Here is a 26,776-nt window from a genome sequence, read left to right on the forward strand (position 1 = left end):
TTATTTACAACGTATTTCTTTACTATGTTATACATAAAGGAATGCATATTTCAAATGCATCTTTCTGTTTGTTTGCTTAAAGAATGTAGATTTCCCTGGGGGCGTCCCGCTGTTTTGTGTGTGTGTGTGTGTGTATGTGTTTTACAAGGGGGCAGTAGGCCAAATAAGTTTGAGAACCTCTGTATTGGATGAATGTTGGTCTAGCACCAAGGCTTTAACTGAGTGCAATACTTTATCCCTGAACCCTTTTAGACCCCAGATTACTTATGCAGACCTGTGTAGGCAGTTAGACTAGTAAAAGCTTGTGGGCTAGTTGCTTGTAAACTTCCAGGTTAAAAGGGAGTTCCAGGCAAGCTTTGAATCTCAGCCACTCCTTTTCTTGATAGAGGGGTGGGAGAGAGATCCAATGACAACATGCAACTCAAGGAAGTAGCACTAGGATGTGGATACCATATGCACATACAAAAAATTCATGCAAAATGTACTTTTCAAGTCTTTTTCCTCATGAGCAAATGTAACCATGGTCATAGATTGCCTCCTCCAAGACACAGGGTTTCCCCCTTGCCTATGAAACCTGATGCAGAACCAACTGAGTAACAAAAAAAATCACCAGGTTTCTATTAAGCAGGCATGCAGGACCCAATTAAACCTATTCAGCACTGCCTGTTTCCCCCCACCCCCAGCAGCCTAACCTCTCCCATGAGATAAAATTTAAGATCTGCAGGCCAAGATGTAATTCACTGCAGACTGGCTAACTCCTAGCATGTGTTGACTGCTGAGCTGTCCCCCCCTTGAGCAAGAATGAATGCTGCAGCACCAAAGAAATCCTTGCTTTAATTCAGTGGAGTATAGGATATTTTCACAAAAAGCCTTTTCAATATTCAGGGATGGTGAACTGATTGTGAAAGGACCGGATCCAGCTCCTACAGGCCCCATTTCCAAATTTTAAACTGAAATAGAGTAAACAATTTCATGTGTAAGGAAAAGAAAGACGCTTTCATTAAAAGTGAAATTCTTCCAACAGACGCCACATTTCCCATGTTCTTCCCTTCTTACCTGGGCTTGACAAACAGACTAAGGCATTCCTTCATGCGTATCAGTAACAGTGCATGACTTAGAAGGGGTTTTGAAGGACCAAATGTTCCAGTGCATTAAATATTTTGCCAGCCAGGGATATTATTATTATTATTATTATGAACAATCCCCCATTGCAGACTCTGGTCCCAACTATATTCAAAACATTCACAGCTGCACAAGCAGCAAGAACATGCCAATTGTCCTATTTATAGTGCAAGCTTTTAAAGGGTGTTCCTCTTTGACATGGAATTTCTATAGCAAGCAGCATCTTGGAGAACAGTGTACATTTGGCATTTTGTGTTGTGTGTTGATGGAAAGCGCTATCTAAGCAGAAATGGTAAAAGCTGAACCCACAACAGCTTATGGGAATCCAATCTCCAGAAAAAGAAAACTCTATGAAGACAAACACTTAGGCTTTCTGTCATTTTAATTTGTGAGCCACAATTCCCAGAGTTTTCTGGGAAGAGAGACTGATTGTTAAAACGCTCTGGGAATTGTAGGCCTGTGAAGGAAAAAACTCTCAGCACTCATAACAAACGAAAGCTCCCAGGATTATTTGGAGGAAGTCATGACTATTTAAGGCGGTATGATACCACTTTAAATATGTAGTGCAGATGGAACCGAAGTTCTTGTGAATGCTGTGTTCTATTTATTTACAAACTGTGATGGCCTTTGACTTAGAACAAAGCGTTCCTATATATGGTTCTCTTCTCGTAAGTGGTACATACGGGTGCGAAGGCAATGAATTATTTGCAAGGCTGCAGAAAGTGGATAGGTCTAGATCAGTTGTCTTCAACCTTTTCAAAACCAGGGCCCACCTTTAACCCAAACCTGCATTTGGGAACCCACTCCTTAATTGTCTACAATGTATTTGTATGGTGGCAATGCTGCTGTCTTAGGTTTGGCTGAGACCCAATAGTGGGTCCCAACTCACCTGTTGAAGACCTCTTGTCTCTCTTCTTGTTTTTCTACAAATGCTTTTTTAAACTCTGCAGTTGGAAGTGAGCCCACCAACATGCTTTGAATATGCAAAACACCCTCAAAATATATATATTTTTAAAAGAGCCACACTTTTCCTCTTTTTTTGAAGGAAGAGGCAAACAGCCATAATGTGTTGAAATAGACTGCAGCCAATTTTCATACAGTATTCATAATTACTTTATTACACTGTGCACAGGTAATCAGCCTCCAAATGATCCAATAACCTTGGCTTGCTCATAACTCCCCTGCGCTAGGCTTCACAGGCGAGGGAAGAGAAAACCGAGCAAAACACAGTATGTTTTGACTACTTATAAAAGCAAGTTCTCTAGGGAATGCACTGCCAGATTTAAAGAGAGGGATTTTCCCTCGACTGCTCAAGGCTTACAGTCTCCTACATTCTCCCTCAATCATTTCCTTTGCACTGTCTTGATACTGCCTTGTAACATAACCACCTGCTGTGGGCATTCATGCTTGCTAAAAAAATATATTAAAAAACGAGCAATCACAGAAATCATCATGCTGTGGGTAAATATAAAATCAGGAGTTCTTGCATCCAACCTAAGATTTCAAGAAGGAAGAAAATAATCTTTTTCCTCCTGCACTCGCAAGAGAAGAAAATTGAATTAGAATTACACATTGATCTTGATGGGGGGCATCTTTAGAGTATCAGTTGGTTCAACTCAAAGCAAATAAATGACTGTAGGACAGGGACTTCCAAAGGTTGCTGGATTTGCTGGACACTTCAATACATCATCATTTGCACTCCACAGTAATTAATGCTAAACAACAACACACCCCTCCACTCTATACCCAATCCCTAATAATGACTCGCTGGAATTCACAGCCACAGATGGAGCAGAAAGCAATTAAGACAAATTCATGAAAGGATGGGCTTATCAAGGGCTATGATAGCAAAATGGAGCCCCCGTGTTCAGAAGGTGGTACAGACAATAAACAGGGGAGAGCTGTTGCCTTCAAGCCCCAAAGGTATGTAATGGAAACAGGATGCTCAGCTAGATGCACTTTTAGTTGGGTCCAGCAGGGCTCCTCCTTTTTCACATTACAATCCCCACTTTATCCATAAGAAAGCACTCAAATGCTGGCAGGGATGGGTGGGTGTGCATCCTTTTTAAATCAATTATTGTACTGCCTTAGAGTACACTGGGGCAGTTAAAGCGTAATTGAATCCAGGATAGATTATCAGTTCTGGGCAAGGGAACCCAAGTGACCAGCTCCTACAAAAGTGAACTTACATACATGGGCTCAAATTTAGCATGGAAGGCCTAATAGCCTAAGGAAAGCGGGAGGTGAGACATACATCAAATTCTCCAGCCACTCAAGAGGGATCACAAAATCAAGTGTTCACACCTCAGTGTTACAGAATCAGTCTTTTTTTTTGGGGGGGTGAGAAAAAGCATGCTGCATACAAGGTCCAATACATCCTCATGGGGGTGGGGGACATAATTGCTTTCCTAAGGCACCAGATCCCTAGCAACGGCTTAAGGAGGATTCCCACAGCCTAAAACTAAGCAAGAAAGGGGTATTCAGCTCCTGAAGAGATTATTCAGCTTCTCCACATCAGTATTTCCAGTCTATTCAGACCCCAGACTAGGACAGTTTCAAAGTGGATGGTGCAACCACACTTGAAATACAGTTCTGGTCGCCTCTCCTCCAAAGGTATATAGCAGAGTTGAGAAAGGTTCAAAAAAGAGCAGCCAAAATTATGATGGAGTGACTCCCTTATGAGGAAAAGTTATAACTTTGAAGTTGTTTTTTTCCTTTTTTTCCTTTAGAGAAAAGGCAAGTAAAATGTGATGTTACAGAAATAATTGTGCATAGTGAAGAGAAAGTTTAATTTCCTCTCTCAGAACCCTAGAACTTGGCGACACCCAGCAAAGCTAAGTACTAGAAGATTCAGGACAGACAAAAGAAAAGGCTAATTCACACACAAGACACAGTTAAATTAGGGAATTTCCTTCCACAAAAGGCAGTGGTGGCCACCAACTTGGATGGCTTTAAAAGATGAGTAGACAAATTCACAGACACCTTGAGGGCTATGTTCTACCTCCACTGTCAGAGCAGTATGACTCTGAATACCAGTTGCTAGGAATAGAAAATGAGAGCATTGTTGCACTCAGGCCTGGCTTGCAGGCTTTCCATTGGCATTTGGTTGGCGACAGAGTACAGGATGCTGAACCAGATGGGCCACTGCGCTGATCCCAAAGGCTCTTATGTTCAAAAGCAGCCAGTGCTGTGACACTGTGAGACACGGAAGTCATACTGCATATGGGCAGTGGGCACAAACCATAGGCAATAAGGCACATGTGGGACCTTTAGCTTTCTCTGGATTGTGCCCATCTCCTGCAAGGTAACAAGAAAAACCTAAAATCTTTCAGAATACCGACGGCCATCCTTTCAAGCAGCTCAACCTTAAAGCAAAACTTTGAGGCCTTTCATGTTCAGCTTTGGTAGAAGAGTGTGTCTAGACTTTGGAGGGGGGAGGAAAGAGGGCACAGCAGCAACCATGTCTAACTTCTAGGAATTAAGACTGCAACGCAGCCAAGTCTGGCGCAGAACCTTAGGTTGTTGCACCTAAATTATAACCATTTTCACAGAAGAAGCTAATCACAATGAATCATTCCTGGGAAAATTTGCACTCTTACTTCCCCCTCGAGGAAGTGTGCAGTCATGCTGCTAATGTAGAATTTACAGCTCTCATTTCCCCCATACTTTTGCGAATGGTGGGAAGAGAAAAAATTCTCTCCCTGCTGTCAGATGAGAAGTTGTCCTTAATAATAGAAACAAACACAAACCCATGGTGTTTCAGGGAAGCTTTTATGCAAGAACTGAGACCTTATCTTGGCAAGAGCAAAAGAAAAATAGATTTATATCAGCCATTCACACCTTTCCCTGACACTATGAGTCCCTGCAGTACACCACAAGGTCAAAATTTAAAGGGGGGGGGAGAGAACACTTATCTCACCTGCCAGGAAAAACATTTGTAAAGTGAAAATATATGACTCTTGGGAACAGGATGGATAAAATTCTATACCTGCATTGTAATGCTGTTTCAACCCATTTCCAGCATACCCTCCTGGTAAACTGAGAATTCTCTCTCATAGCAATGTAACAAACCTTCAACCCAATAAAAACACCAAAAAAGACTAATGCAGTCATCTTTCTGGGTCCTGGAAATCATGGTTTGCAAAGTGGGAATCAGCCTCGTGAAAAATGCACTTGCCCCCACACCCATCTTGTAAATCAGAGACTGCAACCCTGATATGAAGTGAGTCTGTAAACTATGGCTTATTAGGAAACCTTGTTTGCATTGGTACATGCGTATCCTGAAGCCAAAGTTAATGTTGGGAAGGGGAAAGGAGCTCACCTCCAATTGCCAGGCAGTCAAAATATAGCACATTTCTTTTGTGGTCTAATGATTTTGCATATACCATATTTTTCCATGTATAAGACTAGGTTTTTTCCCTTAAAAATAATGTCAAAAATTAGGAGGCGTCTTATACATGGATATATCTCCCCTCATTTTTTTAAATCTGAGTCCCCTTATACAGTAATTCTTTGTGATCTTTACAACAAAAGGACAAGACAAGCCTTTATTGTACCCACATTACACATGGGGAGGCTGAGACAGAGGCAGTGGCTTACCTGTAACCATACCTTCTCTCCCTCCCCACAGAGGTATCATACCTGAGCTGAAAACTGAACTGAGGACTTAAAGACTCTTGCCTTTAAATCATTTCTAAACATTTAATTTTGGCTCCCTACTAACACTCTTTTCCCCATGCTTTCAATACCTGAATCTTGACAGCTTGCACCACAGAAACCAGGTGTGAAAGTGACTATACAGGCTCGACAGCCATTTTGCAGCATGATTACTAAATATGCATATCACAAATTATCCTCTGGCTCATTTTCATAGTTGACAAGATAGCCGTCTGCCCAGACATTGCACCATAGATGGGAATCTGTTTTAAATTCTTGCCAGGGTTTGCAACCAGGATATGGCCTGAGGACGACACTATTATTAGCCAGCATTTTTACATTATCACTAAATAACCTGATGGGGAGAGAGTGAAGACACCTGTCAACAAGGCAGAAGGCACCCTCAGGAGGCATTTCGCTTGAAGTCTGCTTGTCAAACATGCAGTACTTATTTACTGCGTTTGAGGGGAAAGCGGGTATACAAAGAGCTGACTGCAAGCTTACATTTTACCAGCAAGGGTCCAAGTGCATGGCTGATCAACTGCAGGCTTGTGATTGCCCTAGAAATTGCTGAACTCTCCCTTCTTCATGCGTCACTGCTCCACATTCTTTTAAATATTTTTATAATCAAGGAGTCAAAATGTTGGCCCCTGCCTAACATGCAGAGCAGCATAAGCCACACATGAACAGGAAAGGTCCAACCACAATATAGCTCAACAGTAGAGCACACATGCATCACATACAGCAGGGCCCTAGTTCAACTGTTGGTCTCTCCAGTTAAAAGGCTGAGGAAGCAGGGGATGGATGGAAATACTCTTGTCTAAGACCCTGGGGAGCTGCTGCCCATCAGAATAAAAAGCCCTGGGGTAGGTAGACAAATAAATTCAACCTGCTATAAGAGCTTCTTCCTATGTGTCTAACAACAACTGCAACCATCTCACGCAACTTTCTGCAAGTTTCACTCCATGTCCAAGAGACTGACCCATTAGGATGAATGGAGCGCGCTGCAACACCAACCTCAGCCAGCTCCTATCTACTTGCCTTCTTAAATGCATCCAGTCATGAGGGTTGTCAACTTCCTCCACTTTACAGTGGTACCTCGGGTTACATACGCTTCAGGTTACATATGCTTCAGGTTACAGACTCCGCTAACCCAGAAATAGTACCTCGGGTTAAGAACTTTGCTTCAGGATGAGAACAGAAATCGTGCTCCAGCGGCACGGCAGCAGCGGGAGGCCCCATTAGCTAAAGTGGTGCTTCAGGTTAAGAACATTTTCAGGTTAAGAACAGACCTCCGGAACAAATTAAGTGCTTAACCCGAGGTACCACTGTATATAGAACACAGCAAGGAGAAAGACGGGGAGCAAAGTAGAAATAGCTGGCTCTGCCTTGTGCTGGCTTTGCTTGCCTTCTGCCCCAAAAGTCTCATCCAGTGAGTCTCATACCTGTTACCACAGTAAGGCAACACCTGCCCTGAAATTAAGCAACAAGAGCTGTGCCCAGCAAAAGCCCTATAGGAGTGGCCTATGCTATAGTTTTTAATCTGACTCACTTCCCTGCATTGCTAAATGGCTCCATTCCCCACACAGACACAAATCCTATTTCCTACACCAACGTAGGGTAGGAAGGGTGAGATAGACAGAACTTTCTGATCCTCATAGTGAGGTTTTCTTCAAGCCATTCATTATTTCTCTGAAGAACTGCCCTACCGTAACATTCACCTGCCTCTCCTACTGTATGGCTTACTACCAATTAATCAGGTCTCCAGTCAAGGCACCCTATTAGCTGTATGTACAAACAAATTTCATGCATGCTGAACCTTGCAGGTTTGGCCAGTTGCTCACCCTCTCCCCAACAATCTCTTCCACAGCATACATGCCTTCATCGCACCACTGACTGAGGTGCTTCCAGAATATGCAAAAGGGCAGCAACATTTGCTGCTGGTTGAGGCATACTGCTGAACCAACAATATGCAATAGAGGAATATTAGAAGCAATTGAGTCCTGACCCAAAGTGAAGGGACTGAAAGCAGTGCCTGATGCTGCAACACTGCTGAAGGTAAGCAGGTGCGGAACTAATCAGTCTTTCCAATGAGAGGCCCTCTGAGGTTCCACATAAGAACAGGATACAATTATTTTTTAAAAACAACAACACACACTCCTATTGTGGATTTTGTGTTTGCATAATTTTAAAAAATCAAAATAAAAGGTTCATCAGAAACATCATTTAAGAGCAGAAAGCTACTGTCACACCTACATCCCAAGTCACCCTCACACACCCCCATCTGCTTATACCCTGCATGGTATGTCTTTGCTAGCCTCTTCACAATGTCACTGATGTGCTGCTTCTAGTTTCATTTAAAATACCTTTTCAGAATCTAGGATGAGGCATAAAACTGGCATAGATCCGTATTTCATTTCATTCTCCCAATATGTTCGGCTAATAGACTATCAATGGCTTTTCACCATGTGGCCAAGACAATGCTGAATACCACCTTCCTCTTACCTTTCCTATGAGCTTTCCCAGAGTCAACTGGCTGGGAAATGAGTGCAAGACTAGACGGCCCTAAGGCAATAAATATGGAATCGCAGGGGTGGGGGTGAGCCTTCACTGCTCAGAAGCGATTTGCACCCAAGCTTTCCACAAGCAAATTCCTATCCACTATATCACACCGGTTTCATTTCATGCTATGGTGTACTCAGTGGGTTTTACAAAATGCTAGTCCTACTCAGAGCAGCCCCACTGAAATTAATGAACATGACTAACTTGCACCCATGAATATTAACCAGTCTCCTCTGAGTAAGACTCAGTTGGCTACAACCCAATAGAAAGGCATGTGTCAACAGGCTGTCCCACAATTTAGGCTTCCAGACCCAGATATCCTAGACTTAATAAATAAATCCTGATGTGCCCTGGGCAGCTGTGCTTCTCAGGGCCTTGACAACTGCTCAAGTATGCATCTCTGAACAACAGACCCTGGCTACTGGAAGACACATCCTTACCCCTGAACTGTTTCTATGCCAGCTGGCTATTATAAGAATGACTGTTTAAGAATTGGTGGCAGAGTTTGTTGGGTTTTTCTCCTCTTCCCTCCTTGTCCCGTTCCCCTTGTGTGTGTTTTTTTGTTTCGTTTCAGATTGTAAACCTGCAAGCTGGAACTGAATGTAAGCCACTCTGGGAGCCTTTCTGGCTGAAAATAAGGGTTAAAAATCCTCTAAATACGGTAAATAAATGCTGGCTTCCTAGGCATTGACCAGGTGGCTAGAACAGCACTAAACATGACTATGCAAACAGGTTTACCAAAGGAGGGGGAGGAATAGAGATATTTCCTGTCCTTCACCACCATCTCTCTGCCAAACCAAAGGAGCTTTTAAGAAACATACACAAAATGAGCCATTAGTTACCAACAGCAGGAAACAAAAGCCTGTCTAGCGCCCATCACATGAATTAAAAAGGAAGGGAGAAAAGGAAGTGTCAGCAAACTCCACCAAGCAATTCCAGGCAACCTCCAGTGTATGGTACACTACATTACCAAAGAGTCAATGCATTCTGACATAACAGCTGTACGCATTGTTACATTAATTAAAATAAAAAGGCTAACCCACATCCCAGGCAAGCGATTCGCTGAACCCTGCCAGCATTTCCTCAAAAAAATGATGTATAAATTTAAGGAGCAAGTGGACTGGTTATAACCAATACAACAGTAGACTGGAGGGGTTAGGGGAAGCATGTGAGAAAACAACTGCCTCTGTTTGAATTTTTTTTTTAAATTCTCTCTCTCTCTCTCTCTCTCTCTCTCTCACACACACACACACACACACACAGGCAGAGAGAGAGACAGAGACAGAAGCCCCACGCTATAAACTAGGAGAAAGCACACAAAGGAAGTGGCAAGAGGGAGAGATTACGTCAGCCCTCGCCTCAATTCATAAATGTGAACCACAGAACAAGGCAAATTCTAAACGGCTCTCCCTCTCAGGGATCCTGCTTAAAAAAGGGAATGCACACACACAGAGTCAGGGCTTAAAAATATGCTACTAAACAGCACACGCTGATGCATCAACTTTCAGTAGCCACAGGGAGGGGGGTGGAAGAGAGAGAGAAACCCCACAGTGTAATCCTAGTGAATTCTATCCTGCAGCCAGATCAAATAACATTTGAAGAACAGCCCGCCAAGCTCACAGAGGCTGCCCAAGCAGAGTAACAATAAACACTGAAGAATCCTGGATTGAAGACACACACACAGGTCGCAGGGATTTGTTACCAAATAGCACACTCCTAAATTACATGAGGGGAAAGAGAAGAGAGGTGGATCCAAATGGAAATCTCCTAATTCCCTAGCTGCTGTTAAAGATCTTTTCTTTTTATTAAAAAAAAGGGGGGAAGAAGATATCTGTGCAGTGTAATTTCTTACTAGGCAACTGGGGCTGTTTTGAAAAGTATGGACTGCCTTTAAACAGCAATTCAGCCCCCCCCCCCCCCCCGAACTGCAGAGCTGGTTGCAATCCTGGAACTAATTGCCTAGAGATCAATGCCTTTAACACTATAATTATGTCCCCCTCAGTTTCTAAGACTTTCAATCCTGCTTAAATTAACTTCTTTCCCAGAAATGCACAACCAGAAGAATATAGCATTTCTAACCAGACTTTTTTGTCCTCTAAATATTAAAAAGACCAGAAACATGTTAACAACAACAAAAGGATAAACAAGACTTCACAGAGAAACAATCCCTCCAGTTCTCTAGATTCCTTTTTCTGCCCATGGGGCTCAGTCCCAGAGCAAGTGGATGGTAGGCTCCTGTCAACTGCCATTTGGGTTCATGTATCATTAAAAAATCCCACATGGCTGAAAGGAGGCCATCCAATCACACATACGCACAGCACCCCTTGTAGGGCAAAGCCACATGCCCTCCAGAGAAGCTGAAAACAAAATCCCAATTGTACTGAACAAAAGCAGAGCTGGTTTCTGTCTCGGGAAACAAGAAGTGGTTGAGCGGGTCTCCCTGTCACATCAACTGAGAACAAAGTTGAGTCAATATTATAAAAAGGGCCTTTTAGACTGAGCTGGGCACCAATTAAAAAAAAAACATAAAAGGCATTCCAGTACACACTTCTGCTACACTCCAGTAAGTAGAGTGAAAGATCCCCCTCTCCCCCCCCCAATAAAACAAGAAAACCTGCACTGCAAACTTCTCTTGGATTTTTTAAAACAAACAAACAAAAAAAAAGCTTAGCAAGCTTTTGAAGTTCCACCTAGCTTAGTACAACCTTTTGTTGTTGTTGCTAAACTTGTGTGGGAACAGAAATGTACAGAAGTAAAAAAAAACCAAAAAGACTCATTTTTAAATCCCCTGACAAAAAAAGGGGGGACTTGTAACCTTAAAGTGTTCTGGAACAGTGCCCTGGGCCAATAATAGCTAACACAATACCTACCAAGCAGATCCGAGTTTCCTTGAAATTATTTTCTCTCCCCTCCTCCTCCCACATTTCTAAGCTATTACAAATTAAGTGGAAGGAGTCAAGTGTTTTATCTACCCAGCTGGTGATATGTTTTTGTTGTTGTTTTTCTTAAGTTATTTTTCCCCCCTCTCTCAAGGCTGGGGAAATCCGAAGCCACACTCTAGAGGAAACTCAACTTGATTGTGATCTCTCTGTCTCCCATTCACACACAAACACACACCCTTCAATGTAAACATCACTTAGGCAATCCAGGGAGATGACCCCACGCTTCGGGGTGTGAACCCCAACCTCAAACTGCACATTAAGTTGCCTCATCTTCGCACAAGGAACCAAGATGTAAGCGAGTCTTGAGGGGGGATCCCCCCCCCAAAAAAGAAAGACATGTGCGTGCGAGTCAGCCAGACCCACCCGCTTTAGCAAGCCCACCCCCCAGGCCAGGCGGCACACACTGGCTCACTCACCCCAGCCAGCCTTGGACTTTCCGCTCGGCAAAGAACAACAAGGAGGAGGAGAATTCCTGGAGATGCGGGGCCAAGGCAACCAGCCTGCAATCACAGCAGCTGTTTCAGTCTGACCCCGGCGGACCTCGAGCTGCTTCTCCAGGGCACGCAGGAAAGGAAGAAGGGGCTGCTGCTGCTGCTGCTGCTACTGCGTTCAATCCCACATGCAATGCCCATGGAGGAGGGAGGGGGGAGGAAGAGGAAGGAAGGAGGAGGAGGAGAGGGGAAGAGAGAAAGAAAAGAAGGGGGCCAGAGGAGAAAGAGAGAGAGAGAGAGAGATGCACTTGGCGAACAAAAGGAGGCCCCCGCTTCACTGCAGCGCCGCTGCTGGGCCAGGCAGTGGTGCGGGCGAGAAGAGGAGCAGCAGCAACGGCGGCATTGCCCGGGCCGGAGAAGGATCCCGACTGGAGGAAGCGGCTGCGGCGGCAGCTCCCTGCCTTGGCGCGGCGGGCTGCGCTCCCCGGGCCCCTCCGCGGCACATCCACCAGCCGCCCTGCTTAGCTGCCGCTCCTCGGTCGCAGCCACCTCCACATGCCTCTGTGTGACCCAGTCGCTTTTGCTTTCAACCCAGACACCAGGAGAGGGAGAGAGAAGCACAGCCTCCCAAAGACAACAAGCGGCGGCGCGCGGGAAAACCCGGAGCGGAGTCCAGCAGCCTGGCGCTGCCTCCCGACCGGGCTCAGTGCAAAACGGCGGGCGGGCGGCCCGGCGGGGGCCACCGACTCGGAGCCAGCCAGCCCCCCGGCTCCGTGCTGAGCAGGGCCAGTAGGATGCCTGGGCTCACGGGCTGCTCGACATCCTTGCCAATGTTGGGCGATGCGAGCGAGCGCGCACAGCTCCTGCCTCCCTTCCTAGATTTCTCTCCCCCCGCCCCAATCCGAGCCGGAACAGGGAGAAGCTGGCTGGGTGATTGATGGCGGCTCTTTAATAGCGTGGTCAGCTAGAAAATGCATCTGCAAGCAAGATATTAAAGAGGCAAAGCATCCCCGCGAGTGATCTGCCGCTGCTCACATCCGAGCGCGAGCGAGATGCAGCAGCAGCCCAGGAATATTAATGCAAAAGCAACCTTCTTCCTTCTCTCTCCCTCTCCCCCCCCCCCAACCTTCCTGCTTCGGTTCTCACAAATGCAGATCAAACACTCACACGGCGTGGAGGAGACGCTGATCAAAAAGCAGAGAGGTGGAGGAGCATTTAAAACGGCGGGGGCGGGGGGAGAAAAGAAAACGGGACAAATAACGCTGAGGATGGGAAAGGTAAAAAATGCCAATTTAGTGGCACATTAGAAGCATCATGGCTACACAGAAGGATTGGGTTGCAGTTGATTCAACCAGTAAGCCATTTTGTTAAAATCCACCTACACCACCGGCCCCCCTTTTGCACGGGAGAATAAATATCCATCTGTCAGCGGACGCTCCCTTTTAACATTACACTGGAGAAGAACTACACCTAATGCAATGTGAGATGTACCGTACTAATGCAGGTGCACCCACACACCCCATGCCAGCTTTGTTTTCAAACAAAACATGGCATTGCACGGGAACAAAAAACCTTTCAACCACCCCTCCCAAACTCATTAATGCAATGATTAGGAAGTAATAAATACAATGATGGTTTTGCCCCTCCCCAAAATTATAGCTGCGTCCACAAACAAAATGCATTCCCCACACTGCAATGCACAGGTAACCAGAAAATGGAGGATTTGTGGACCACCACCAGCACTGTGGGAATAGATAATTTAAAAACTCTGTCCTCTTTTCTTTTATTGCGGTTTTTAGCTTCAGCTGTTTAATGCTACCTCAGTACTGTTTTTTAAATCCATAAAAGGAGGTTAAAAAGGGTGTCATGATCACTTTTACAAAGGGTCATTTCAAATGCCAAACCTGTTCAGAAAAGGCTCATTGAAATTAATGCCCATGAGCAAGTTTGGTCAACTAATTTCACTGCGTATTCTCTGAGGAAAACATAGCTTTGAAGTCCCCCCACCAACTCCAAGTAATTTTCTGATTCTGCACACCAAATGTCATGTAAACATTGTGTTCCATAACCATAAATAACTATAATCTGAAACTCATCTTTGCACTTATTCCCCAGCTTTAGAATTCCCATAAGGATGCACCAAGAGGATGGGAAGGAAGAGAACATGCCACTGAATTCCACCCAAAATGCCCAGACAGCTGGTAGGTTACAGGAGCAACCAATTCACCTAAGCTAGTGATCATGATTTAGCCTAGGTATCCAGGTTTCACATTTATTGCTTATTATTGATTGTATATTTATTGCTTTAGCAGCCGGCATTTTATTTAGACTGCTGTACTCTCAAGGCCTTTGCTAGATTTTTTTTTCTTTTAAAGGTCTGTACTTGAAGCTTTAATCTATTCTGCACCAGCGACAAGCAGCTGCCTAAACCGCCAACCCAGCTAATGAAGTATAACACCCTTTGCCACCCTGAAAGGCTGCCCTGTGATCAATACACTCAGAAAGGCAGCTTGTACTGCAAGCTCTGCTCCCTTGAAAGATCAGCGCCGCACATTAGCTTCTCAATGGGAGCCCATCAGAGGGGAATGTGCTCAGTGAAAATAAGCTTCATAACCAAGAGGCTCAGTGATGGAACTGCACTGGCCAGAGCCAAAAAAAATCAATCCCAGAGTCAAGCGACAAAAGCCGACATTTCATTTAGCCCCTCTTCCAATTTTTTAATCAAGTGTGGCCTGCCACACAGCAAGCCACAGGAAGGACAGATTGCTCCAGCCATGGCTTGATGTAGTGTTTACCTCCCAGCGATTCCAGGAGAATTCTCTCCCCGTCTTACACATATTCAGGCTATGTGAAAAAATGTGTCGTCAATCACCAGCATCATCATAAGTCTGCATGGCAGAAAACGGGCTGGTATGAATGAGAAAGCCTTCTGTAGTTGTACTCAGAAACGTGTATATTTCTCCTGCAATGAATCTCAGTCTTAACCATTTCTACATAGACACACACATACCTCTAAGACTCTAGCATGCCTTAGTCCAGCCTTCTTCATTATGAGAAAAAAGACGGGTGGATGTGAGCCAAACAGTTGAGGTGGAAACAGAAATGCTGAAGCTACTATTGCAAGGGGGGGGGGGAACCTTTGCTGGACTCACTCTCATCAGCCCCATGGAAATGGATGATGAGAGCTGTAATCCAACAACTTTGAAAGGGCCACCAGTTTCCCATCCCTGTAAGTGTGACAATGGCTCATCAAATGTCACAGTCACATGGCAATATAGCACCTCACCCCCTTTAGGAGAATCTTGAAAAATGTGGGGCGTGTCACGAGGTGGCGAGTTTGTGTTCTCCCTACTTGCCTACAATAAGGTAAAGAATTCAGATAATTCCTTAGGGGCCTGGATCCACCCCCAAACTGTGCTCTCATTTCCTGAGAGAGACTACAGAATAAAAGGGGACAGCTTTTAACAAAGGATGCTCTACTCAGCTATCTCAAGTCAGGAACACCAACCCTGCCACCTGTCCATCTGCAAGTGTCTCCATCTTAATACTAGCTTCCCTGAAATGCTTGGAACTATTATTGACCATTTCCAGTAACAACTAAACTGGACAAAAAAACACATCAGCCAGAAGAGGTGAATGCTACATTTATTGGATCCCTTTCTGGTGCAGAGAACCATGTTGGCTCAAATACCAATACAGGCTTTTCCAGTAGCTACTGCAGCAGTCAAGTCGGTAATCAAGGAGCAGTGTGAATGCAGCCCCTTGTGTTATCTTGGTCAAGGTATTTAAGGTGGTCTTTTTGAGGAAAAACGCTCTCAATTTCTCACAGCACCTTCATGACTCCCTAATATTACAATGTTCCTTTCCTTCTTTTGGCTCAAGTGTTTGAAACATTGCATAGGTTCTAGAGACACAGGCTAAATAGAGGATGCACAGGGAAGAATTGTGCATTATAAACTTATATTCTTAAACAACATTGTATTTCCAATAGAAAAGCAGATAATAAGCTTAGAAGGATGAGAAAGCAGCATACATGACATCTCTAGACAGTCTCACAGAATTGTTTCTTAACAACATTATATTACTAAATCGCACTTCTATGGCCACACTTGAAAAGTGGAATGACTTGCCAAAAGAGGTCCATCTCATTACTTCTCTGATGGCCCTTCTGCTGGTGTTGCATTTGGCCTGTCAAGGTATGAATCTCCCTGATTTGTTATTTGTTCTATTATATCCTCTTTGTTTATTTTATATTTTATTGGGGGCTACAACATGCAGATTCAACTGTAGGCTGCCTTAAGAGCAAGGTAAAAAAAAAAGCTTTACTCAACCAACAAACAAAAATTGAAATTTCCTCCCCAAGTCAGTTCTAGAAAGAGAAAACAGAACTGTCAGAGGAGATGTAGGATGGTAATAGTGTCAGATCTTGCAAACAGTCTCTCAAGCACTGTATGAAGCACATGCAGCAAATCTGACTCAGCAGATTTACACCCTGCATTCCTGCAAATAGCTCAAGATGGCATACATGGTGCTACCACCCAATTTACCTCAACAACAGCTGATGAGGTAGGTTAGGCTGAGAGATCATACATGATGGCCAAAGGTTATCCAGACAACCTCATGCCTGAATAGGCAACTGAACACACATTTCAATTCAATAAAGTTTCAATAAAGTTTCAATTCAATAAAGTATTCCTAGTTTGGCATTTTAACTGCTATACAAAACTGGCTCCCTGTAGCACTTAGATGTGAACCCATTACTATTTTAGATTCAGCAATGATGTGCATTGATATTTGTGCATCTAAGGCTATGTGCACACCATGCATTTAAAGCAAACCCCCCCCAAGAAGCCTGGGAACTGTGGTTTGTTAAGGATCCTGGGAATTGGGAGGTCCGAGGTGGGTAAACTACAGTTTCTAGGATTCTTGGAGGGGGTGTATGCGTTTTAAATGTGTAGTGTGTGTACACAGCCACAAAAGTAAAAAATGAATTAGGAATCCAGCCAATTCTTCAAAGATTTGAACAGATTTCCACTTAAAATTAGTTTAAAATCAAACCAGCTGCAAGCAAGGGCAACCTGGCTAAAAAAAGGATCCACATTCCTCAGAGTATCACAAAAGAAATAAATCATAGGAGAAAACATCAACAGACTAAAGTGGTAGATCATATAATAGCTAGTGGTGTTTTTGGTTAAACAGCAATACCCCTTAAAACACATGCATGCTTGCAAGCACGCTCACACAATCAGCATGACTGCCTGATGCTGAGTAAAGGCCACTCCCAATCCTGAGCAGAAAGAAATCCAGGCCGTGTTTCTGTGCTACCTCCATTTATCAAAACAACCCTGTCATGTTGAGTACCATTAACAGATAATGAAAGGAGACAAGGGATGCAGTTACAAGCAAAGCACTCAGCCTTGTACAGGCCTAAGCATGCAGCCAAGTGAGCTGACATCTGACTTTATTATAAGCATTATAATTAAATAGAATACCTAGTTTAAGTAACATTAAGGTTGTGACACAAACCAACAAAAGCTGGGGAAATTCAAAGTAAAGCTTTGACACACTGTCATTAACTCCTGCTATTTGTAGGAGAGGAGAGAAAGAGAGAGAAAGTGCATTTTTGAATAAGATAATGTGTGTGTTTGAGAGAGAAAATAACCTAAACAGGTGAACACAGATTGCTTCAACGACTGAAAAGTCACCTATAACCTTAAATACTCTGTATGCTTGATATGTTTGCTCCCTGGTTTTCAAACCTGGGCTTCCTTGTATGTTTATCAGGGGTCCCTCAACAAAGAACCTCAGTAAATGGAAGGCAAGCTTCTCTGAAAGACAGCTTGCCTGTGATCAATAGTCTTCGCTTGGGATGTGCAGGTGATGGGAAAGCATTCAGCCTGTTCTAAGGCACATTCTCACAGTTCCCACTGGTCCACTGATACAATGAGAGTCCTGGCCAGCCTTTTACAAGATTCGAGGCCTGGTCTATACATACCTTATTCTTCTGTGGAAAAACCTCCCTGCAATTAGAAAATACCCTACGAGCTTTCTATCTACTTTCAGGGAGTACTTTATGGAGAGAGGGCTCTCTTACATTAAGGGAGCAATCACAAGTATAATCTCCCCCTCTCCACCTGCAATGTGAAGTCCTACTGACACTATCAAGTCAGACCATTGGTCCACCCAGCTCAGCACTGTCTACACTGGTTGAGCTAGTGTATCCCAGGCAGAAGTCTTTCCCAGACTCACCTTGCACCCATCCAAAATTCTATCACCTCATTTCATTGGAAACATTAGCTAGGTCTGGGACTTTGCTGCATGCACTAAGATAGAAAGGATTCCCAGAAAGTGGAACATTTCAAAACCACTGGCATACATAAACACACTACACCACATCAGACGGGGACCAGAGGCGGGGCGAAGGCTTGCCAAAAAGCACAGAACAGCCCACAAAAACATTCAATGGTATGCAACCAAGGTGCTACTTTCTGCACAGAGAGCACAGAAATAACTTCTACATTCTTGCAAGAGCTTTAGTACACCTGAAGAACATTAAATGGATATATACTCCCAATATCTATTGGGTAACAGCCATCCTCAGAAATTCCTTCTGAGAGAATTAGCTCTTATCAAGGCATGCATAAATACTTCACCTAGTAGACAAACTGTGCCAAGAGGAGGAGACAGCTGCTTAAAGGCTACCAGATAAACATACTTCAGCAGGGAAAACTAATTGTAAGAGCACTTTGCCTTATCAGACAGATCACATTAGAAATGCATTATTAAAATTTACTAAGCACTTAAAAGCTGAACTATAGTTGGGGGGGGGGGCGCCCAGAAGGAAATGGAATGGGGGTGAGTGGAGAAAAGAGATCACAGCTTACAACCTCTATGGCCTTCAGAACAAATTTCACACGCTTTGTTTAGCGAACACAATTTGCACTAACTGGAGAAAGTTTGTTAAATCCATTATCAAGAACAATGGAGATGTGATCTTGACAAATGTTGCTAAAACAGGTTTGATGTGACGCTTTGTTGCTGCACAACCTGGAATCTGACCAAGCCAAACAGAGCTTAGGGATTGCCAAAAATCTACCTCCCTGCCCCCAGTTAGGTTACATCTCATTCTAACTTTTTATTAATAACTAGGGGCTGCTGCAAATGCGCAATCAGCTCACCAACCCCATCCATCCCACACCTGACTAAACAGGTACAACACAGGCCCCTGCTCAATGTCTTGGCCACTATGGTGAGCTATACTGTATTTATATTTAAATTAAAGCAATTATCTCCAAATTTCAGATCCTGAAGCTGAGACTCCAATACTTTGGCCACCTCATGAGAAGAGAAGACTCCCTGGAAAAGACCCTGATGTTGGGAAAGATTGAGGGCACAAGGAGAAGGGGATGACAGAGGATGAGATGGTTGGACAGTGTTCTCGAAGCTACTAACATGAGTTTGACCAAACTGCAGGAGGCAGTGGAAGACAGGAGTGCCTGGCGTGAAGAGTCGGACACGACTAAACAACTAAACAACAACATCTCCAAATTTGCACCTATACATAAAAATTACCATATGCAAATCAGTGTCCTCTTTTTCTTTGGATGCAAAAGTAATCACTCTACTCTCCCCACCCCATGGAACCTCAGAAAACTGTCTTACAACTTTTTGCCCACACAAATTTGTAAGGGCACGTGATGTATTATCCGGCTACTTCCCAAGCCCTAAAGTGCACAGATATTTTACATATTGGCAAGTATTATGGAGGATGATCTGCCTTTCTAAGCTAAAAATTTCCCAAGTGCCTTGCAAATAGTGAATTTTTTAAATAAAAAACATACCAAAAAAATCCTAGACATGTTTTCTTGTGAGTAAGCCTCACTAGACACTATGGACCTTTGCTTCTGAGAAACCACTCCCAGGATTTAGCTATATAGACATTTTATTGTGAAATCCAACAAGCCAGTTAAAAGACGTTCATTAACGGCGTCCCGCTAGAGTTAATACCCCACTCAGCACATGGTTCTGCTGTGGGAAGCCATGACAGTTAAGCCGGTCTGACACAATATGAGGTTGGTACAACAGATGTGGTCTACGTTTGTTCTCCAAAATGTTGGCACCAACCATGTATTTCTTTATCCAAATAAAGTAAGCAACACTCAAAGCTTCTTTACACACATGCACTGCACATTTCTCTCCTTGAAACCTTTTTTCTGCTTTCTTATCAGTAGCCTGCTTCTGGCTCTCGCTGCGTCGAGTCATCTCAATTCTCCTTTTCAGCAGGCTGTACTTTGAAAGCTCAGCAGGTACTGACTGTGGTCTTGTCTTTTTTAATATCTCGCCACCAACTGTCACCACCACCCTGGCGCCCACAAGAGAAACTGGCAGTTTTAGAATATTGCATAAGGAGGATTCCACAGGTCACAGCACCAGTAACTTAAAAATAATTTTCACTATTGTTATTATTAATTTCAAAAGGGGAAGGAATTTGTCTCTTCAAGTCTCACTTCTAACATGGGATGCTTTGATTCCATCCCAAACTACAACTCCAGAGCAAATGGTGTATGTTTCCTTTGAGCACTGTCTATGAAAACCATGAAGCTAAAAGTGAGCCTATTTAACCCCAGGATCTTCCAGGGCTGGAAAAGACCCAAACACCTCATCAGTCAGAAGTCTGAAATCTTGGCATTGGCACCTAATAATCCTCCTTGACTCCTCATGCAAAGGGCCGGTGCCAATTTCTAATTTTTTGGCAACTATGGAAAGGAGGTAGGGAGGAAGCTAAAATATTTCCAACCTTGAAATGTTCTATTATTTCTCCATGAATAGGCCACCCAAAATCATAGTTAAATATGAAGTACCCAAAATGCATTATTACTTTAATATAAAAAGTAAAACTTTAGGACTAATCTCCCTCATCATAACCAGAGCATTTAAATTGCTGTCTCAAGTGTTCACATAAGTATTCACGGTGTTAATTATTAAATTAATATCAAAAAAATCAAAATTTTGATAATCACAAGGACCCCATACAATAGGACAATATTATTCCCCTCTGATGATGATGATGATGATGATGATGATGATTTATCACCCACCCTTCATCCCAAGGTCCCATGGCAGGTCACAACAATTTAACATACAACCTTAAAAAATGACTTACCACCACAAGAATAGAGTGGGTCCTAAAATCTGCATATCAAATGTCAAAGGCCAGGGTAAAGAGGTAAAGAGATGCATCTTCAGCACCTAGATGGTGAGCCAAGGTTGAAAGACCAGAGCTTGCTGAATAAAGGTCACCTAGTTAGTTTACAGCCTATACTTCCTGGTTTGTGGGTTCAGTCTTAGCTACTCCACCTCACTAGCACTGGACCTCACTAGCACAGCACATTAACAAGCCCCATTATAGGAAATTGGCAAGTGCAAGCAACTTGCGTGCTCAAAAGCAACCTAGCAAGTGACTATTACTACTCCACACACTGAAACAGCAACTATAACAAAAGGGTTTAACTGCTAGAATTCTGACTGGCCTAGTCAGGTGGGGTCATATTACAACACTTCTGAAAGAATTACATTGGCTGCTTATTCGCTTTGGGCCCAATTCCAGGTGCTGATGCTTATCTTTCAAAGATATAAACAATTTGCAATCCAAATACCTGGCAATGCCCCGCTTCCCATGCATTAAGATATTCAAATGAATCCCTTCTATAAGTCCAATTTGTTGGTGGCATGTGGGTTCAACAAATAAGAACTTTTCTCTGGCGACATTCAATTTTGGAATATCCTTTCCAGGGTGGATCAACTGGAACAGACGCTAAAATTGTTGTCTGGCAAGAGGTTTTAAGATAGGTGAGAGGAACCTTTTTCCAGTCAGAGGTCTGCATTCCCTTCTGGGAAACCCTCCTGAGGTCAGATGCAAGTGGGGGCTGGGGCAAGAAGCAAAAGTGGGTGGGGCAATTAATGCAAAGAATACCTTTGCACAGTAGACTAGTTTCTACACTTAGCTCTCTCTATCCTCCACCCAGGCAAGCCAGAGGCATTAACAGAGTTCAACGGCACATTACAGTCAAGCAAAAACACTCAAGGTATGATACAGGGCCAGCAAAGTGCATGACCTGGGAAGAGGGGAGAGGCAATGTGCTTTCGGGAGGGTTCTGAGGACTAGATAGAGAAGCTTGGAGGGCACCATTAGGCCCCTGGGCCTGAGGTTCCCTGGCCCTGTTTTAAAACATTTTCATATGCCCAGGCATTTACAATTGATTTTATGGCCTCTGCTTAATAGTTCCGTAGTTCACTTGCTACTCAAAGTTTTATTGCCAGTATGGGTTATTACATTGTATTAACACCCTGGCATCAGTTTGGATGAAGGGCAGTTTAGAAGTGTTTAAAATATATAATAAATGAAATAAATACAGAAGCTTAACCTGGTTTAGCGTAATTTCCGAAATGGAAAATCGTAGCTTGCAGCCAGCCAGAACACTAGGAATTAGAAGCCATGGTTTGAAATGGGTTTGCAAATTATGGCTTGGTGTGACGTCTCCCTTGAGGAAACAGTGGCTCTGCTTCCAGAGGCCAGTGCACTGACAGCAGCGGTGACTAGCCTGAAATGTTCCAGATGCTAAGGACTACAAACTGCATCAGCTCCAAGCAGCACAGTCAACAGTCAGGAATGACGAGAGTTGTATTTCATAACACCTGGAGGGCACAATGTTAAGCTACAGCTGAGAATGAATGCTGAGCATTTGGAAAACAAAAATAGAGGAGTTCCAAAATGGCATGATCTGAGCCTGTGTGTGTGTGTGTGTGTGTGTGTGTGAGAGAGAGAGAGAGAGAGAGAGAGAGAGAGAGATTTGGTCTAGACTTGGGAGAAAGTAGTGGACCTGTTATCTAACAGCCTGGTAAGATATCCCAGGATCAGAAATAGCCCCTTTCCTTGTCACCTGTGGCAAATAAAAATTACTACTAGTTAAAGAGGTAGAATAGTTTTTGCACATTGGAAGAGAAGGGCAAATAGCAGTGTCAAATATGAGACAAAAAGCTTCATGTCAGCCATATATACTGATGCCAATGAGATGTGCATACACAGATCTGCTCAGCAAATCCCTAAACACAATTTTATTTAAGGTAAACTTAACAAAACACAAACAAAGAGCTGGAGTATTCAAGCCACTTAATTTCAAAAAATGGCACCGAGACCTTCAAATAGAACTAGCCTGTTCTGAACCTTGCAGACAAATGAAAACATTTAGACACAAACATTTGTCAAGGCAAAATTGTTAATAAATGCTTGTGTAAACTGCCATGGAAGGTAGTTTAAGCCAGTGCTTTATTTAGGCTGGCTGTTCTTTTAGCTAGCCTAAATAAAACACCAGCTACTGAAAAAGATGAACTCTTTCTTCCATAGAACCATACTTCTACAGCTAACATAAAAGGCTGTTCAAAAACGCTGCCATTAGTTAAAATCTTACACAGTGCGAGTGAGTTTAAAACACAGAGGTCAGAAGACCTAAAGCAGATTCTTTCCCTCACATGCACCACAGGCTTTTGCAATGGTCTAAATCAAGCCAATTTTAAACAATAAAACCACCCTGCCCTCTCCACTATGCTCTTAAGCGTACGTTAAACGCTTGTGAATGGAAAATATGATACCTCTATCAACAGCCTGCGGTATGTTTAAACTATTATAATGTAAAGCATGCTTATTCTCACAAAAAAGCTAGCGGAAATGACTACCAAATGCTTCCTTTACAATCTCTCCAGAATAGGGCAGATTCTTTTAACTGGGGAGCACAGGGATGTGGGAGGTGGGGGGAGAAGAGATTTTCCTGACATCCTGAATGTTAGCAGACTCTGCGCAAAACAGATGATATCCCTAGGAAAGAAAACTTTTGCTATGAATTCATCATCTTTTATGAGAGGCACACAGCAAAAAGGCAGAAAAACAGTTCTTCACATTTTTAGTGCGCTAATCATTTTTATGTTCGAGAGATTTGTTTTTTTCTTTGTGGGGGGAGGAATCAAGCGGCCTTTTAAAAGGAAAGTGACAATAACCACAGGAAGTGACCGTAGCTATAATAGTCTTTCCCTCAAGGGGGCCTGATAAACTTTTTTTAAAAAGAAAAAAGAAAGAACAGAACAGGAAGTCTGCAGCATAATGATGAAAAAAAATTAACAGACCAGAAGGACCAAGCTACAGAGCAGTTACAGATACAAGTCCAAAGGGAAACAGGCAGCCAAAAGGTGGTGGCGCTCACACATGGAATCTATGAGATCTGCCCAAAGGAGGGAGAGAGAAATGCCACCCTGTATTTCAAATGTATACCTGGGGATGGAACTAATCAAATGCTCATTTCAGTTGAGCTCAACGATTGGAAAGAAGTCGTACTTTTTTTCCCCTTCCTCTCTGGCCCGCTTAGAATACACTAAACACAGACCATGGTAACAGAGTGCAAAGGAGTGAGTGAGTATGTGCAGAAGTGGTATAGCCCACCTGCACACATTTATTGATCAACTGCTGTCATGCAAGAGACACTGCTAATTTGAAGCCATGGCTGCCAAACGCTGAAAGGACGCCTCCAAGACAGACAAGGTGAGATGGTGGGGAGAGGCACTCTCTCCGCATCAAACACATGTCCCAAAGCAACCAAATTCGGAGACCACAGCTCAGTGGTACACCACATCTGCTTTGCTTGGAGGCCCCAGGTTTAATCCCCAGCATCTCCAGATAAAAAGGATCAGGTAGAAAGTGACAGGAAATACCGTATTTTTCGCTCTATAAGACGCACCAGACCATAAGACGCACTTAGTTTTTGGAGGAGGGAAACAAGAAAAAAAATATTCTGAATCTCAGAAGCCAGAACAACAAGAGGGATCGCTGCACAGCGAAAGCAGCGATCCCTCTTGCTGTTCTGGCTTCTGGGATAGCTGCACAGCCTGCATTCGCTCCATAAGACGCACACACATTTCCCCTTACTTTTTAGGAGGGAAAAAGTGAGTCTTATAGAGCAAAAAATACGGTACTTCTTCTCTTTGCCTGAGGCCCAGGAGAGCTGCTGCAGATCAGAGAAAACAATACAGGAAAGAATGGGTGAATAGTCTGGCCTTGGCATAAAGACAGCTTCCCATGTTCTCAATAATAAAGTAAAAACAATTTAGGTATTTTAAAATAAAATACAACAAAAACACAGATCAGATCAGTGTATTTATATCCGGTCACCCGACTTTTAAAAGTTATCAATAATAATAAGATAACTCAGACCCAAACAAAACTATGTAAAACTGAAAATGTTATTGTTTTGCCAGGGAACACAAAACAACCACCAGGAATGTACACCAAGGAGGCTCAAAAGCTCCAATTAATGGCTCAGTCACAATGGTTTGGGGTATGTTACTTGTTGGTAAAAGGAAGAATAGCAACCCACGCACAAGGTTGTTGGGAAGAGAAACAGCATGCCGTACCATTCTTTGTACACATTAATGAACTACCCACCCACCACATTTAACTTCCAAGTGGTTGGTTGAGCAACCACACAGTTATGACCTTCCCCCAATACCTATTTTGTGTCTGCTGTGTCTACCACATACTTATGCCAGATTATAAACTGGTTCCAGTTTGCCATAGATTCAAGAGCCAATGAAACAAGCCTGCTGCCATCCCCCTGCCCAGATGAGAAGTTGCTTACCCCATCCCCTTGGTTCACAACAGCAGCAACAGGACCAGGGGAAGAACAAAATGACCACAATCTCCTCTCCCAGAACCCACACATTTTGCACTAAGCCAAACCATTACCTGACAACTGGGTCACTGACAGACCTTGGAACCTGCTGTCAGGCAGAAAAGGTAGGATATAAATATTCCAAATTAATAAAACAAGACAAACATATAGACACTAAACTCCTAAAGAGCAACTCAAACATCTTCTTTGCAGTAGTGTTCCCTTAATCTCACTGCAAGGACAAATCTTCTACTCATACAAGAATTTTCTGGCCTGCACTCAGCAAGCCACCAAATTCTAGCAAGAACAAATGTATCTTCAATGCATGACTTCACAGACACTCAAGCAGTAACCCAAGTCAACCTGTGCCCAGTTCTTACCAAGTACACCTGGGCACATCACTGTAAAATGTGCAGGAATTATTTTTGCTCAGATTGGTGCGCCACATGTTATGCTATGACATCATTTCCCCACCCCAAAATCAAATAAAGGGAAGAGTTAAGCTACATGCATACAGTGGTACCTCTGGTTAAGAACTTAATTCGTTCTGGAGGTCCGTTCTTAACCTGAAACTGTTCTTAACCTGAAGCACCACTTTAGCTAATGGGGCCTCCTGCTGCTGCCGCGCCGCCCGAGCACGATTTCTGTTCTCATCCTGAAGCAAAGTTCTTAACCCATGGTACTATTTCTGGGTTAGCAGAGTCTGTAACCTGAAGCATCTGTAAGCTGAAGCGTCTGTAACTCAAGGTACCACTGTATCTACTTCCTCTCTCCCATTCCAGGTGTAACACATGACTACATACAGTACGGGGGGGGGGGGGGTCCAGCAGAGCTATTTTAGGAAGCTCAAGTAGGTGGGCTGTTGAGGGTAGAAGGCGACAAGCAGAGTACCCTAAGTCAAAACTATTGTTAAAAAATTAGTCCATTTACAGAAATAATGTCTTAATAACTGCAAGATAGTTAAAGTAAGGCACTGACACAACATTATATTTTTTTTTTAGTAAAATCATAATGCTTTGGACCAAGTCTGCCTCACATGTTCTCATGAGTAATGTAGCTGGCACAAATTGTGTAAATAAAGCTTCACATTTTGGAAAACACTGCATTACAGTTCCCCAGACACTTTCCTTCAAATCTTTTCAGAATGAGAGTTTGGCATCAAAAAGAATCTCTGATCTTCTGTTTATTTCTCTCTTCTCATTGAGAGTGAAGGGAAGCTATGCATTAAGATGTGGCAGAAGAGAGCACTGCAAATCTGCTACTTAGGAGGCAAAATCCTTCCTTCATAGCTAGACAAATTCCAGTATCTGACAGCAGTACAGTGGGGATGGATTTATACAATTTGTGT

The 26,776-nt window shown here is 43.3% G+C and overlaps 1 protein-coding gene across 18 annotated transcripts in view; it reads right to left on the bottom strand.

Annotated features, from left to right (window-relative positions):
- RERE (arginine-glutamic acid dipeptide repeats) overlaps positions 1 to 26,776 on the bottom strand; it is a 351,307-nt gene that overhangs the window by 268,413 nt on the left and 56,118 nt on the right. Inside the window, exon 1 of one of the 18 annotated variants that reach the window (XM_079986743.1) lies at positions 19,920 to 20,053. The exons of 15 other annotated variants lie outside the window; for them this stretch is intronic. The gene's annotated coding sequence lies outside the window, so the exon portion shown is untranslated. Of the gene's footprint in view, positions 1 to 11,698; positions 12,322 to 19,891; positions 20,054 to 26,776 lie in introns of those variants that run through there. 2 more of the 18 variants (XM_079986742.1, XM_079986741.1) reach the window with 2 other exon arrangements.

Source organism: Podarcis cretensis, assembly GCF_951804945.1.
Source record: "Podarcis cretensis genome assembly, chromosome: 8".
Taxonomy (NCBI): Eukaryota; Metazoa; Chordata; class Lepidosauria; order Squamata; family Lacertidae; genus Podarcis; species Podarcis cretensis.